We start from the raw sequence: 15,160 nt of genomic DNA, 5'->3' as shown, positions 1-15,160 counted from the left end.
AATTTCCAAGAGATCCGGTGCTAAATGACAGTTGGTTTTACGGAATTTTGGAGAAATTGAGAATCGTTTATCACTATGGAGGGCTATATATGTTGAATGCAGATGATGCTTGGCAATTATTCTTTTATAAGCCATAGCGCAAAAATGATTTGTTGATTATATTTCAGAGAATAACTATTGTGTTAAAAAAATTAGATGTTACGTGAACATCTTGTTTCACATACAGGGAAATTTCCAAAAATAATGTAATCATAGTAAACCAACCAACTATTTAAGGTGTTATTTACTCTATGTGTACGTTTTTTGATATTCCGTTTCAGACCAAACTATGGGTCCTGACGTTTCCTGAAGGAACAAGGAACACGAAGATCAACCAGTTCTCAAAAAAGGAGCATGTGCTATGGCAGTCGAAGCACAAGTACCTGTCATACCAATCGTTTACTCACCTTACTACTTTGTTAACCAAAGTAAATACATTTTAACAAGAGGTTAGAGTATTTAAAAAAATATCTGACGTAAGCAGTATTAATAACCTTAGGATTATTGACAACTTTTGGAAAAAACGCAAAATTAATAGTCTTATACTTGTACCTATAACAACAACGTATAATACTTTTGGTTTGTGTGCGAAAAATATCGAAAACATTCGAGCTTCGAAAATATGACTAGTCTCGTATATACATTTTCACTAAACAATGAACAACACACCATTTATTGGTATATGGTATACTGTATTTATTAGTACGTACACTTAATAGATTGTTTTTTCTTTTCTAGGTCGTATTATAATGCAATGCCTTGAACCGGTGCCAACGAAGGGACTGACTGAGAAAGATGTGCCGTTTCTTATTGAAAATGTACGCGAAAAAATGTTCACTACTTTCAGGGAGTTAAGGAAGGAAGTGCTGAACAGCTTGCCTGTGGACTATCCTCACGCAATAGACTGTTGAAGTTATATATAAATTGATGTTAATATAATGCTATATAATGTGTAATTTGTAAAAAAATAAGTCGTAAATCCTAGCATAAATACCAAGATAAGATAATATTATGTAAAGTGCTAATTGATTGAGCAGAAAGCGATGCACACATAAGGAAATTATTGAAAACAAGTTTGTAGGAATTGTGTTTTTTACGTTTATTTCTAGATTAAATAGTTTTATAAAGTAAAATACATGTTTTTTTTTAGTCTTAAAACGAAAACGCAAGCATAAGGGTCTACTTTTGTTCAATGTTCGTAGACATATTTTCTTAGTCCCTAGTATATTTTCATAGGGGAATAGCTTATCGGAAAGTAATTTAGTTTCGAATTTCTTTGCCTTTCTTAAAGGCCAATTACAGAGCTACGGTAGAATTGTTAGTTCAAGTTAAAGGTTCCTAGAAATTTCCTAAGGGATTCCTTTCCTTATTCGCCCTCACATTATTTCAATTTATATACATAAATAAATATAAGTTGTACATGCACATATCGATACTTGCAATTTTATGTTATTTTATGAAATTATTGTACTTAAATATACTTTTAAACTATACTATATTTCTTACAAGCATTTTGGTTGTGTTTGTGAATCATTATATATAAAAAGAGTACAGCTAAGGTATTTGTGTGGTAGCAGATGTTAATAATACTTAACCGCATTATGTTTGAATATGAACACTTGGCCAAAACAAAAGGTAAGGTAATGTCACGAGATAGACCAAAATAAAGACAAAGATATTGTTGCGTTTAGTTTCTAAAATTACTTTATTTATATCTAAATATTTAATCTTGTCAGTAATTATTTCACTTATCATATTCCAATAAGCAGATAACTAGATTACGCGTAGAAAATAAATTGAGGAGTATAGTTCCAGCCCTAAAATAGGATTACTCTGAGGCGACGCGAAGTCTTGAAATAACTTAAAAGAACAAAATTCTAAACGTTATTTTGACACACTTTGGGTTTTGGAGCATCACAGCCGTGAATGTAAATAGGATCACGCGAAGTTTATGTAATGAGATTATTAATTAATTTTATTGTTTGGAGACCAGATAAGCGGAGGACAATCTTGATGACATATTATCATAAAAGGCTCACCCGTGTAAATTCACGTATATAAATTATGCTGCAGGTTGTAAAAAATTTACATTTTAAAGTTTAATGCCATTTCGCTGAAGAGCACCCTTTTACGGTTTTTGCAGATACCACCACATTTTCCTCAATGATGTTAGAAACGACATGTTTAGTATGTTTATCCTATTTTTATACACATTTCTGTGAAAATATTGTACCCCCTTTTTTAGTGAAAATATCGTATTTATTTCAAAACACTGCAAAAAATATTGTAATTTTATAAAATTCTGGAAAGAATAGCACAAATATAGTAGTAGCATTAGTTACAATTTCTACTACGTGAAGTTTCGAACGTGAGAATTCGTACTACTGGTAAGTACTGATTCGTACTGCTTTTATTATTTTCTATAAGCACAGGTGGCAACCCTAAAGGCGGTTGCACCGGTTAACTTTGACGTTAACTTTAACCTGTGCCAGAATAACGTAAAGTATGCCATTTTATCTAAAGGGCGACAGTGACGCACAGGTTAAAGTCAATGTCAAAGTTGTCTGGTGCAACCAACTCAAGTGTATTTAGTACATTATAAATTAAACGTTAAATTATTTGCATGAATAAAATGTTGGTGATCGACATTTTTAATTCAAAACAATAGTCAATTTAATCACAAAATTTTAATCATTCAGAAATTAAATTAAGAAAATTCTGGATACATGCTTATCAGGGTAGTTTTCTAGCCTTTGTTTTATTCTTATCACTGTTTTAACCCGAGCCCTTCAGAGGACAAAGGACAGCGATAAAAGACCCAACCTACAAAGCTCAACATTCTTTGAAATTACACCTTGTTGTTTCATAAATTGAAGTTTCATATTAATAAGCTTATGTTATTAATACTATGAGTACGTGCAAGTATTTCTATATTTTCTCAATTTCCTTGGTCACCAGATAATTTATTACAATTATATATTCTTTATAAAAATATACAATAGTGTGTACTAATTATAATTTCATAAGCGATACATATTCTATATACTTTAATAAGACATGAAGAAACATATCCAATTAAGTAAATAAAATTTTAAAGCATCCATAACTTAATAAACTTAAGACTTACTTCAATATTTCTGTATGTATGTCCAAGTTTTATCGGGTTTTATTTTTTAATCTGTCCCCTAAAGTTGGCACGTGCGGCGGCGGCAGCTCTTCGTAATAAACGTTTATCTTTATAAACAGGCCCCTTGCTGACGTTTGCTGTTGACCGTACACATCATACATTATGGAGCAGGCTTCCATAAAAACTGGTAGTAGATTTCAGCAGCGTACGTGCTTCGTCGTGCTTCTGTTTTAAATATTTCACTTGTTTCCGGATCCCACTGCACACTAAATAACTGACAGATTCGTGCTCGTTTGTGTACCGTCGACAGCACATCAACCTTCTCAAATTTGTTGCGAATAGGTCGCAGTCGCATAGAGTCGCAGTCGTATAGCCTGCAGTTGACTGTATCGCCAGATTAAAGTCGTATTTTTTTTATAGGCGTTGCGATCCCGAATGAAATGATTCACAGTTTTATATGTTATCTCTCTTGACTCAACCTGTACCCACAGTTTCATTTCAATTTTGTCAAATTTTTTTATTAGTTACATATATTTAAAAACACATTAAAATCGATTCAGCCGTTTGGCTGCTATGATGCCATAATTTGACCCGTGGAAGTTGCTTACATCCTCGAACTGTTAGAAGACTCGTCTGAGTCTCTGAGTTTGACGTGTCTACGTCAAACTTCTAACTCGTTCTGTCGTCGTCGTCAATTAGATATTAAGCAATGTCAATAAAAGGTCGAATACGATAAATGGCAGACTTTTTAAAAATTATTTTGAAACCCAATAATACTATTAATTAGTATGCTACGTATATATACGTTTGCTAATAAACAGCGACAAAATAAATATCGATTCAATAGCGTGAAAAGAGTATTGTTGACTTCTCATATTCACATTAGAGTGTTGGTAATATCAATATGTATATTTTTGTTTATATAAAACAATACTATCATTATACTTTTGTATTTTCAACTATATACTCTTAACTGCGACACGGGGCTTCGCTCTCGTGGTGTCTCAAGAATTTATAACTTTTTACAGGTGAGAGAATTTTTGAAATCGGTTGAGTAATTTTAAAGTTATATCCTACATACTAACTTACACACTAACTTTTTATAATATTAGCGTAGATAGAAAATCGTATCATTTCTTCAACAAGTATTTGATATTTATACTTAATAAAATTTTCGGCTTTGATCTATATATATAAATTATTGCTATATAAACTGTAATTGATATGAAATATGTGAAGGTGAATATATATAATTAGTACTTTATAAACTTGAGCTAATTTTCAATTATTTTAAAATTTGTTTAGGATGGCTGCCAGTTGCTGATAAACGTGTAAGTAAAGATATTTGCCACTCGTTTAGCCATTCTGCGGTTTATTCAGTGGATTAGGAGTCACGGCGCGGCCTCCATAATTGAAATTGTTTTTAATTTGCTCCTGGCGTATAAAACTATTATATCAATCTTTAAAAGTTTATTTTAAGACCATCTATACAATTTCTATGTTAAAGTAACTAAATGTAAGTAGTGAGGACCGTGAGCAGTTTGCAAACCAAAGTACATAATAGGTATGCGTACTATATGTTCTTTGGTTTGCAAACAACTTGTTAACGAAATCAACACAATTGCCCGCGGCATTATTCTGTCATGTTTGGAAAGATAACTTGAGATCAGGCGCAAATAATGTCTGTGAAATTGCTCAACATATTTCATTCAGTATAAATATAAAAATTAAAATAGTGTCGCCCCAAATCCGGCTTCGATCCCAGATCTGTCGAAAACAAGATCGAAAACTACAACGAATTCTTTGTTTTCGTCAATTTCGTCAATTCGTTGTCTTTTCAGAACATGTCGAACTAAAACTGTATTGCTTGACAATCTTGATGATCGTTTTCGCCAAATATTCATAAATTATTCATTTAAATTAGGTATACCAATCAATGTTAAAGTTAATTTGAATGCTTTATAATTAAATTCCCAAGGCAATTTTCAGTTTCATGTGATCGTAAATTTATTATGTGTCTACTTGAGAATACAAAGGCAAGGGAAACACGTGCTATGGCCTCTTGAGGAAATGAGGGTGAGTGATTTACGTACGCTTAAAATATGCAAATTCACATTGTTTTACACAATTTCAGATTTGTATTTGTCTTCCCCTTCATAATTCACTCATTTAACAATAAGGATTTTAGAAAAAAAAATCCTTCTGTCAAATTAAAACAAAGTGGCCCTCACCATTGCCATGGATATCATCCTTATAGACATCAAGCTAGCATTTCTTGGATGAGATTATATCACGACATTTGAAAATAACGTGATAGAATACATAAATTCGAATAAAATTATTTGGACTTCGAGTATTTTATGCTCAGGCCCCTCCTGAGGTATGACAATGTTATTAATCGCAGCTTTTAGCCTGCGATCGTAGAGCTGGAAGTTCGCCAATTTTTTTGTTCGCTGTTGCCTGTCTCTCGCCTGTTGTTCTCTTGCTTATTTTGTGGAACCTTGACTTTTTCTATTTAACTACTAGATTCGTTAAATCCACCACTTTCTGTAGAATCTGGCTGATGAAATTTTAGTTATTTCTATTAGTCTATCAAATCGAGCGTTCTTAATTTCAAAACTGCCGAATCACAAACTACCTCTACTAAAAGACATTAGTTACTTATTCAAATTTAATAAATCATCTGGTATCACTTGACCGTACCTTTGAAAGCTGGGGCACTATAGAAAATTCCGGGTAAAAAGCCGAGTACCCGTACTGTATTGATTGGTAAGTCGGGGGGCGAGTCGTTGACTGGTGTATGCGAGTTTAATCATTAAATGAAAGCGTTAGCGAGTCTGTGTAAAATATTATTAATATATTAATAATGAACATAAAAGTTATAATTTATTAGTTCTTGATTGTGTGACATGAAAAGGTGTTTTCGATCCAAACTCAAACTCACACTCAAAACAGAAATAAACAAATTAATCTTAATCGTTTGCTTAATCGTTTTAATTGCCAAGGCAAGCAAACTTCGCAGTCCAAGGTAGTGTCCATAGATTCAACCCGATAAGAGACCCTGATGCTTTGACGACTTTGCCCCTCCAAAGATTACCCCTACATACTTACATACTTCCTCTTTATATATATTACATAGTGCCCTGTAATTATATTTCCCGTCTCTTCAAAACGGAACACAAAAATGTAAAATAGATGAGAGTAAGGTGCTCGTGCAGACGACCTTTTTACCTACCGGGTAAAGAAATATTTAAAACTCTTAAAAGCAAATCTGTGTACCAATTTTTTGAGAAAAGTCTATTTATTCGGCGCCAAAGGATAAGGAAAGAGAGTTAACACTTATGCCAAAAAGGGAAGGGAGATGTTCCCTTTGGCGCCTTATATGTTAAGCGTATTAATCCTACACGATTGGATCTGAATACAATGGGGCACCCTGCAGAGTACGTGTACGTATTTGTTGATCACATACACACAATTTAGCAATAAGTGTATTGACAAGATTGTGGAAATGATTATTGCTGATTTATATTTTGTATTTGCGGCTTCGCTCAGGTAAAATCATAATAAATCTTACACATAAAACTTCCTCAAGATTCACTCGATCTATTTAAAAAAATATATCGATCTATTTAGAAAAATAAATAGAAAATTGATAAGCGGACTTTAGGATCCGACAATTAACGGCTGACGAAGAAACATGGAAAACGTTTAGATGGAAATTAATTAAAAAGTTTATATCTAAATCATACCGATTCAACTTTTCCGAATATCAAACATTTTGATATTCTATCTAGGTCTGAGATCATCAACTTAGGTATATTGAAATTCTATTATCTGGAATCAAGATGAAAATTCGGGCACTACGAACGCAAACCCATATACGAATATGTGTATGTGTTTGATGTAAATGGCTTGATTGCAACAGAACCACAGTGAACGGTTCCATGAGGCGGGAGGGATGACGTTCGTGCCTATCTACCTCCTACAGACGCGGCAACGTACCGCCTGTGGGTATCTACTACCTTTTATCATACAAGTTTACAAGATCTTCAGGAATTGCAATTTCTATGAAATAATTCGGAAATTATCACTAAAGGTTAGTCACATTACAATTTAAAATTTATAATTACATATTATAATTATGAATGTACCGCCCCGTAATGTATTCTGTGCAAATTTGCCCAGTACACTGGCGGCTTTGCTACTCTGGATTGCAATAGCCATTATTTGCTGGTGCCACAGCTATTGGGATGTTTGTCCCAATAGCTGTGCCGAAGTATTCGAAAAATATTTTATTTATCTCACGATTTTCATTAAAATCCGTTGAGTGTAGTTCTAAAAAGAATAGGGGACTCATGCGTATTTATTTCCCATGATCTTTAATGAAAGTCATAAACTTAATAAGACTTGGCGCTATAACCGAACCCACGTTATTGCAGCGTCCTTTGTCCGTCTGTACACACTCGATAAAACGAAATGTCCACGAAGCGGCGATATTGTTATTTATAACGGCCAAAGGTATTTCAATTGAGACCACACGTTTTCATTTTCTCGGAAAACGTTGGAGGAAATGTCGTCAAAAGAGCTACGAACTTTTTGTCCAAATCACTACCTGTTCCATTCCGTTCATCTGAAAAGAAACGAAGTGTTGGTTTGAGGTTTAGGTACTTTATACGTCGCGTAGATTTGTCAGACACCATAGCCGAAACGGTAATAAGACCTGCAAGAAAATTTCTTTTAGCGAATGTAATTTCTTCTTACACCGAAATAAAATTGTTTTGATTAATAAAAAAAGGACTTTGTAACTTGTAATGCTAAAAATAATCAATCAAAATTAGGTTGTGTAGGTACTGAAATAAATTAACTACATGCCCGATTTATTAAAAGTAGTAAATCAATAAAAGTAAATTATGTAACTGTGCAAATAAAATCACATCTATATTATTGGAGTCTCGAAGGTTCAATATTTACTTAGTAGTTACACGCGCCACCGAATTCGCAAGAACTTTTCACATGTAGTTAGGGGCTTGACCCAAATAAACATGGCAAAAAACGCGTGTCCGTCACTGTGGGACTTATACTTATTTTATAAATTGAATTAGATCATTTCTATGACTGTTTATGTATATATATGTCATGTCAATTTATCATATATGATGACATATATATGCTTCCTTATCTTGATATGTTATTTAATAATTATCTAGTGAAAAGATCAACACTTTTTCGTATTTTCAATATGTAAAATTTCTTACTCGATAAGAAAAACATTGTGTATTAGGTATACAACAAGTGAAAAATATTTTTAAAATAAATTGTTTCCACTGTTAAATATGTTTTTGCTGAATGACAAAGCAAGGATGCATGAATATTAGAAGTCATTGATACAGTCATGTTTTAAATTTTGTTTTGTAATTGTCTGTTGGCTTAAATTGGATGTGTCTACCATTGGCTGAATACAGATTGTATATACTATCGTGTTGTGATTTAGTTTCGTTCACTTGATTCCCTCTTCGTTGCCCTTCGAAATTCGTGGAGTCAAGCGATGCCAGCTAATGAAATACATTTTGTATTGTAGTCCAGTGATTCTTAGAGTTTGTTTCGAAAACTTTTATATATAGGTATTATTGCGCTATTTTTCTTTCCCAAAATACTGTTATTAAATAATTATATTTATTTATATTAATATTGAAATTAACATAGTATGAGAGCAGTACTATATTAATTTCAATATATTAAGTTGTGATACCACCGTAATTTGCAATAAGTTAATGCATTATGCGATATAAGACTGCCGTTGTACATTTGTACATGTATCTCTTTTGTGTTGTTTATAATTTCATTTACCTATAATTGTTTCCTACATTAAAGTTATTACAACCATCATTACGTTATTTTGATTTTACTTTATCGGCTTAGTTACTACAGAACAGGAACCCACACTTTGGGAATCGCTATCGATTATATATTGCCGCTCCTGATAATCATGCTCATATGCTGATTCGTCGTCTATTGATTAGCCGAAGTTCCGGGATATGTAGTCATATTGATAAGAAAATAATACTTATATCAATTTATCAATGTCGTATTTTAGTATTCTGATTTTTATGGAGCTGTGTCACAAGGCTCCGTTTCGTGTTATTTTTGGGATCAAAGTTATGGTAGATAGTTCGATAGACACAATACATCTAAACACAGTTGTACCACAAATGAACAGCAACACACATTATAGAGATAAGTGTCTGTGTTACAGCAATACAAAAAGGTACACATACACATCCAAAGAAGGGATACACTGGGAAGGGGAAATACGTTATCAGAAAAGCTTTATAATATTACTTTAATAACTAAAATAAATATAAGCTATAAGTATAATTACAGATCCATTTATAATTTATACATAATACAAATGATAATAAAGATAAATACTGTACGTGATTAAGTTCTATCAATAATAATAATAATATCGTAGAAAGGAAAAGGACAGTATTAAAGGATACAATCTATATTAATTAAATAAATACTCGTTCAATGATAACACCCGTTGCCAGCGACGAAGCGTACAATTTATTTTATGCTAGGGCTGGTATATTCCTATCAGTGCGTTAAACTTGAATTGAAATCAATATCGTCGTTGAGTAACAAACATGCACGAATTTTGTACGCACACTCATCCAAACATAAAATTTATAAAAAGTATAGTTTTTGTCTGAACATAGCTATCTCCTTACTCTAACTGATCGTATTAGGTACATATTTTGTCTGAATGTTTTCACTTATCTCAATGACATACTTAGCAAACGCGCACGTTTCAATTTCCCGACATCCCTTCCTCAACTTTGAGCAAACAATCCGATACAGGAGCTTTAACGAAGACGCGTTCTTCGAAAACAAGAATACAAATTTTAGATACCATACTTTTCCACAGTATTATTTAACCTACTAAATATATATTATTTCTGCGAAAGTTTGGATGTGTGAGAGGTTGATTGTAATTAAATGAAGCAAAAAGTAAAATCGACTAGAGGGTTTTCGATAAAAAGTACACGATAGAATATAATCTGGAACAGCACATATTTATCCCTATTTATTATCTGCAATGGAAATCCCTAAAGAGAAACAGGCGTGATCCTTCTCCTTTTTATTTATCCCTAATTTCTTCTATTTATCCCTAATGCCCGAAGGAGAGAAACCCCAGGAATTTTATGAAGATTGTTATTTACGGCATGACCTATAGTCGTCATTGGATATGGACATAGATCAACAAAAACAGAAAAAATACTCGGGGGAAAATGTATAAATAGAAATATGTCAAATCTTTATCGAAATTTTTGCTTGGGCAAAGGTTATACATGGCTTGCAAACATAAATGAAAATTGTTACTGCTGTCGCGAACAATTTTTATTCATGTTGTACACAACATGTACTTAAAAAAGAAGAATTTATTGACAAATCTAGCACTCATGTCATTAGCTTTTTTGATATTCGGCCTCGATTGTCTACGTAAAAAGAATCCCTGTTTTCTGTTTGAGTGAAGTCCATGGAATTAGTAGGTAGTCAGCATGGAATTAGTAGGTACTCCGTACGACTACTTACTAAATCCATGGTGTTAATGGAATTAGCAGTCCGATTTGTCATCCAACATATCGTTTCTAGGGACACCTGGCAAGACATTTGTAAACAATTGATTTGTAATAAAATATGTGAAATGTGTCTTTGAATGTAATAACTATTCGAGAAGACCGTTGAGGCCTAAAGAGGAATGTATTTAGCTTTTGTTTCGTTGAGGGGTAAGGTCTAGGCCCCTCCATTCCAGCAGTACTTAATGGTTATGGATCATGGAGTTAAGGAAAATTAATACATATGTAAATAAAAATTTCTACTTCCGACTTCATTTGAAAGGTTGGTGTAGCGATGATGATAATGACGGTAATATGAAAAATAAATAGCTAAATTGACTTGGATTCGAGGAATAATCTTTCTACCTGTTACATGTAAACGGTTTCACCCTATTTTCTATTACAGAAAATCTCCATTACTTTAGGGCTGTAACATGCAATCTTATCTGCTTTCAGGGGCTTCACCTGTCCTTATACATGTCAGGGTTTTGGGTAAGTTATTTACTGATTTGTTTTCACAGAGATCTGGCCTCATATGAACCTATCTCAAGTTTCTTACGAGGTATCGCACTACCCTTACGTCCTTATTAGTTTAAAGTAGTTGTTGACTTGATTCTGGGCTATTTCCTACTTTTATTTGTTACATTATAATATACGTTCGTATAATATTACTAATCCATATTGGCAGCTAACTATATTGTGCCAAATACTTATAGCAAGAGAACAGAACCAATTTATGTCTTAACTAGCTTTTGCCCACAATTTCGTATGTGAATAAAATTCGTTTTCCGTCCGCATTTCAGAAAATCCCTTCTTAGTGTTCTCCTACACTCACTCAGTAACACAAGAGTTATATATATATATATATATATATAAATAACATATCGTACTATAAACAATTTGTACTTTCAAAAACTCATTTTGCTAAAAGCTGAGAAACATAATTTATTTTTACTTTGAAGGCCTGATTCGATTTCAAGTTAGCTTGTTTATAAAAATACAAAAATAGCTCAAAGCCGCAACGTTTTGTCGGGTTCATGTCAATTTATTTGTAATTCGGATGACAAATGTGGTGACTTCTACACTCATTGCTGATGTTAAAATATTATGAGCGCTGTTTTATTCGTAAATTACATACCTGCGTGGTTTCTTCTTAGCATTTTATTCTTTATTTATTTCCTTCACTCTCCAAAGTAGATATTTTTGACCTAACAAACTGACCCATGGTTACATAACTACTCTCTAGGAGTAATTTTTAAACACACATGATAAAATAAAATGAATTTACTCTTGGGAAAAATTATAATATTAATCAGTTGCTGATTCCACAAAATATTCTACTTCGTCTGTTAAGTATTTAGGAACTTATATGTATAACGAATTCAGTAATGACTTTGCTTATATCATAAATAAAAAATCAGCATTAAAATGCTTTTCGTTGTCAGTCTTATATCAAAGTTATGCAAATCTACTTCAAAAAATAGGCAAGTACATGTAACTTGCCTATTTTTTGAAGATTGAACCGGTTTATTAGATAACAACAGCAATATGACAGCATAATTTTGGAATCAATAAGTATTTCTTAAACTACTACTTTAATTAGACCAAAAACAAAAAAGAAAATAGGCGATGGTGAATCGCGTAATTAAAAAGTCTTTTTCGGTAATGATTCCGAAAAACATATGTACGCACATGTTTGTAAATCGAATGATTTTATTATGATTACGTACATATTGTGATTTAGACTTTTTCATGTGAAGATTAGATAAATAAAATTATAAGCAAGTAGGTACTTACCTAATAAACATAAATTAGCACGAATACGCATTTGAATTGCCGAAGTGAGTCTTTCAATGTAATGTAAAGCAAGACGTGATTGTATTATCTACCTACTCCGACAGATTTTCGTTTCTAAAGCGATGATTTTCCAAATGAAATGTTATTGTATAAGAAGCTAGACCATTTGCGAAAATCATAATTGGATTATCATCTGAGTCACGTCCATTAGGCGAATGAAGAGCGAATTGAATCGGAAAATATTCGAACATTAAGTGCTATGAAAATGAATATTTATACTATTTCGATGTTAATAAGTATTGTTTAACAACTATTAAGTACTTATACTAAATAAAACGTGCGACGATGTTTTAATTCATTCACGGATGCACCTAAATCAATTTAATGGACATTTTAGAACTCTTTGTGGTACCTATCTATCTAGCTCAATCATTCTCGCGTGTTCCCGATTAGCGAATATTTAGTTGTGATTTTCGATCTGGCCACCTGCCTGATGTCAATTGTCTTTGGGAATGCTGTTTTTGTTTTATGACCATTCAAGGCTTTATTTTAACAGTTGCCTCGTTATGACATTTAAGCTTTGAAGTGGTAATATTTCTATAATATACCACTAATTATCCTAATAATTACCAATAATTTAATTCAGAATATTAAATTCCATATTTACAGCAAAATAAAAATAAGTGAAAATAATTAAAAAATCAAATGGCGGAACCATACTTAAATAAGATCTACATTTGTTATTATATCATACATCTATATATTAAAATATAATGATGATATCATCATTATAATTTTTCAAATTAGTTGCAAATAACATTACGCCGAAGTTTATAATTGGGGACTTCAGTAATGACGCAGTTTCAAACTTCCTAAATGATTATTATTTTTTGTTTCAAAGCGAATTTTTTGTTGTAATACCTACTAAAGATATAATCTAATATCGTAAAATTATTCTTTGATGTATAAAATGTACAGCGTGACTATTAATAAATTAACAACTATAACTCAACTAGCGGCGCCCCGGGGTTGCGCTCCCGTGGGAATTTCGGGATAAAAAGTACTTACTTTCGCATTTATAATGTTAGTTGGGTCATACAGACCTCTGTGACGCCCAAAACCTGGGTTGTGTTCAATAACAAAATTCCCAAATAGGGCTAACGTTCAACAGGCGGCCGGTCATAAAATCGGAGCCAAATTTCGTGGATCCCACAATTCGGTTCTGGGCGTCACAGAGGTCTGTATGACTTTTTAATTTTTCTTATTTCAAAAGATTCATGACCAGTTGATGTCGTAAATAAAATTACGTTGATTAGATGTTGCTAACTTGAGATTTATTTCATATTTTAAATCAACGGTCACGTTCTCTTTTAATTAGTTGCGGGATTGGGAGGGTTCGTGTGTCAAAAAATCTTTTGGTTTTACTTCCAAAATACAGTCTGCTTGCAAAGTTTCTTATTTGTTTGGGATCCAGTGATACGATTTTTATATTTTATTGACTGTGTTATACGACGTTCTTTAATACACTTGAAGTTGAGAAGACCGTAAAGAGTAGATTAAAACACTAGTGCCGTAATATTTCGAGAAAATATGTTAAAAGGGTTTATTTCACACTAGCAACCAGAATTGTGTCTGAGTGTACCAGGTGGCACCTCTCATTTGTATGCCGCCAGGAGCCGCGGTCAACGGTTTCTTGCTCCACTAAATTAGGCGATCTGCATTCTAGTATTTAACAGAGCGAAAAAGCCTTCTCGTTTATTCTCTGCTTCTCTAAAAGAGCCCATTGTGAACGCACTCGTAGTTCATGAATTTTTAAATACGACGCTCTGATCCCACTTTTAATGGTACTCAGGTTACTCAGGCACTCGCGCGTGCTGAGTGTTTCTCTAAAATAATGTTCAAAGCTATCTGCTTCAGTCAATGGCTGATAAAGTTAAAGATTATGAAGTAAATATTCTTTCACTAATTAATTTTAGAAGTATGTATACTATGGTTTTAATTAGGTTTAGGGGAAAACTGACGTACGATATAAAATATGTACAAGATTTGTCAATATAGAATAATTTCTTGCAATGATTGATTCCTTTGATGTTTCATGTTGATTAAGTCGACAAATATTCTAGATATTGCATATTTTTATGAATAAATGACAATAAACTAAATAAAGTAATATTATATACATTAAAAAGTAACCTCTCAATTTTTTATGTCGTGTTCAAACAAATTAGACGGTGTAGATAATCTACACAAGGATAAAAGAAATTGAAATCCCAATTTTGCGAATTTATTTTCGCTGTTATGGTAAGTCGTTAAAAATTTAACCTACAACATTATTTTTAGTGTAATAGTGATAAAAATAATCTTGAGCTTAAAAAGAACAGTCAATTATTCGTTGCCATAGGGTTTCTTTTGGAGATTTTGCTGTTTCTGTCCTAAATTCAGATATGTAAACATCTTTGCCTTTGTGTCTTTGACTTACCACGCTCTTAGATTGTTCTAGAAGGGACCAAATATATTTTCTTCAAGCCTACCAATTTTAAAGTTACCCATTATAGTATTGCCGATATATAGCAAATTG

The sequence above is a fragment of the Plodia interpunctella genome, chromosome 5 (genome assembly GCF_027563975.2).
Source record: "Plodia interpunctella isolate USDA-ARS_2022_Savannah chromosome 5, ilPloInte3.2, whole genome shotgun sequence".
NCBI classification, from domain to species: domain Eukaryota; kingdom Metazoa; phylum Arthropoda; class Insecta; order Lepidoptera; family Pyralidae; genus Plodia; species Plodia interpunctella.
The sequence above is the reverse complement of the archived record's forward strand: the minus strand, read 5'-3'. Positions refer to the sequence as shown.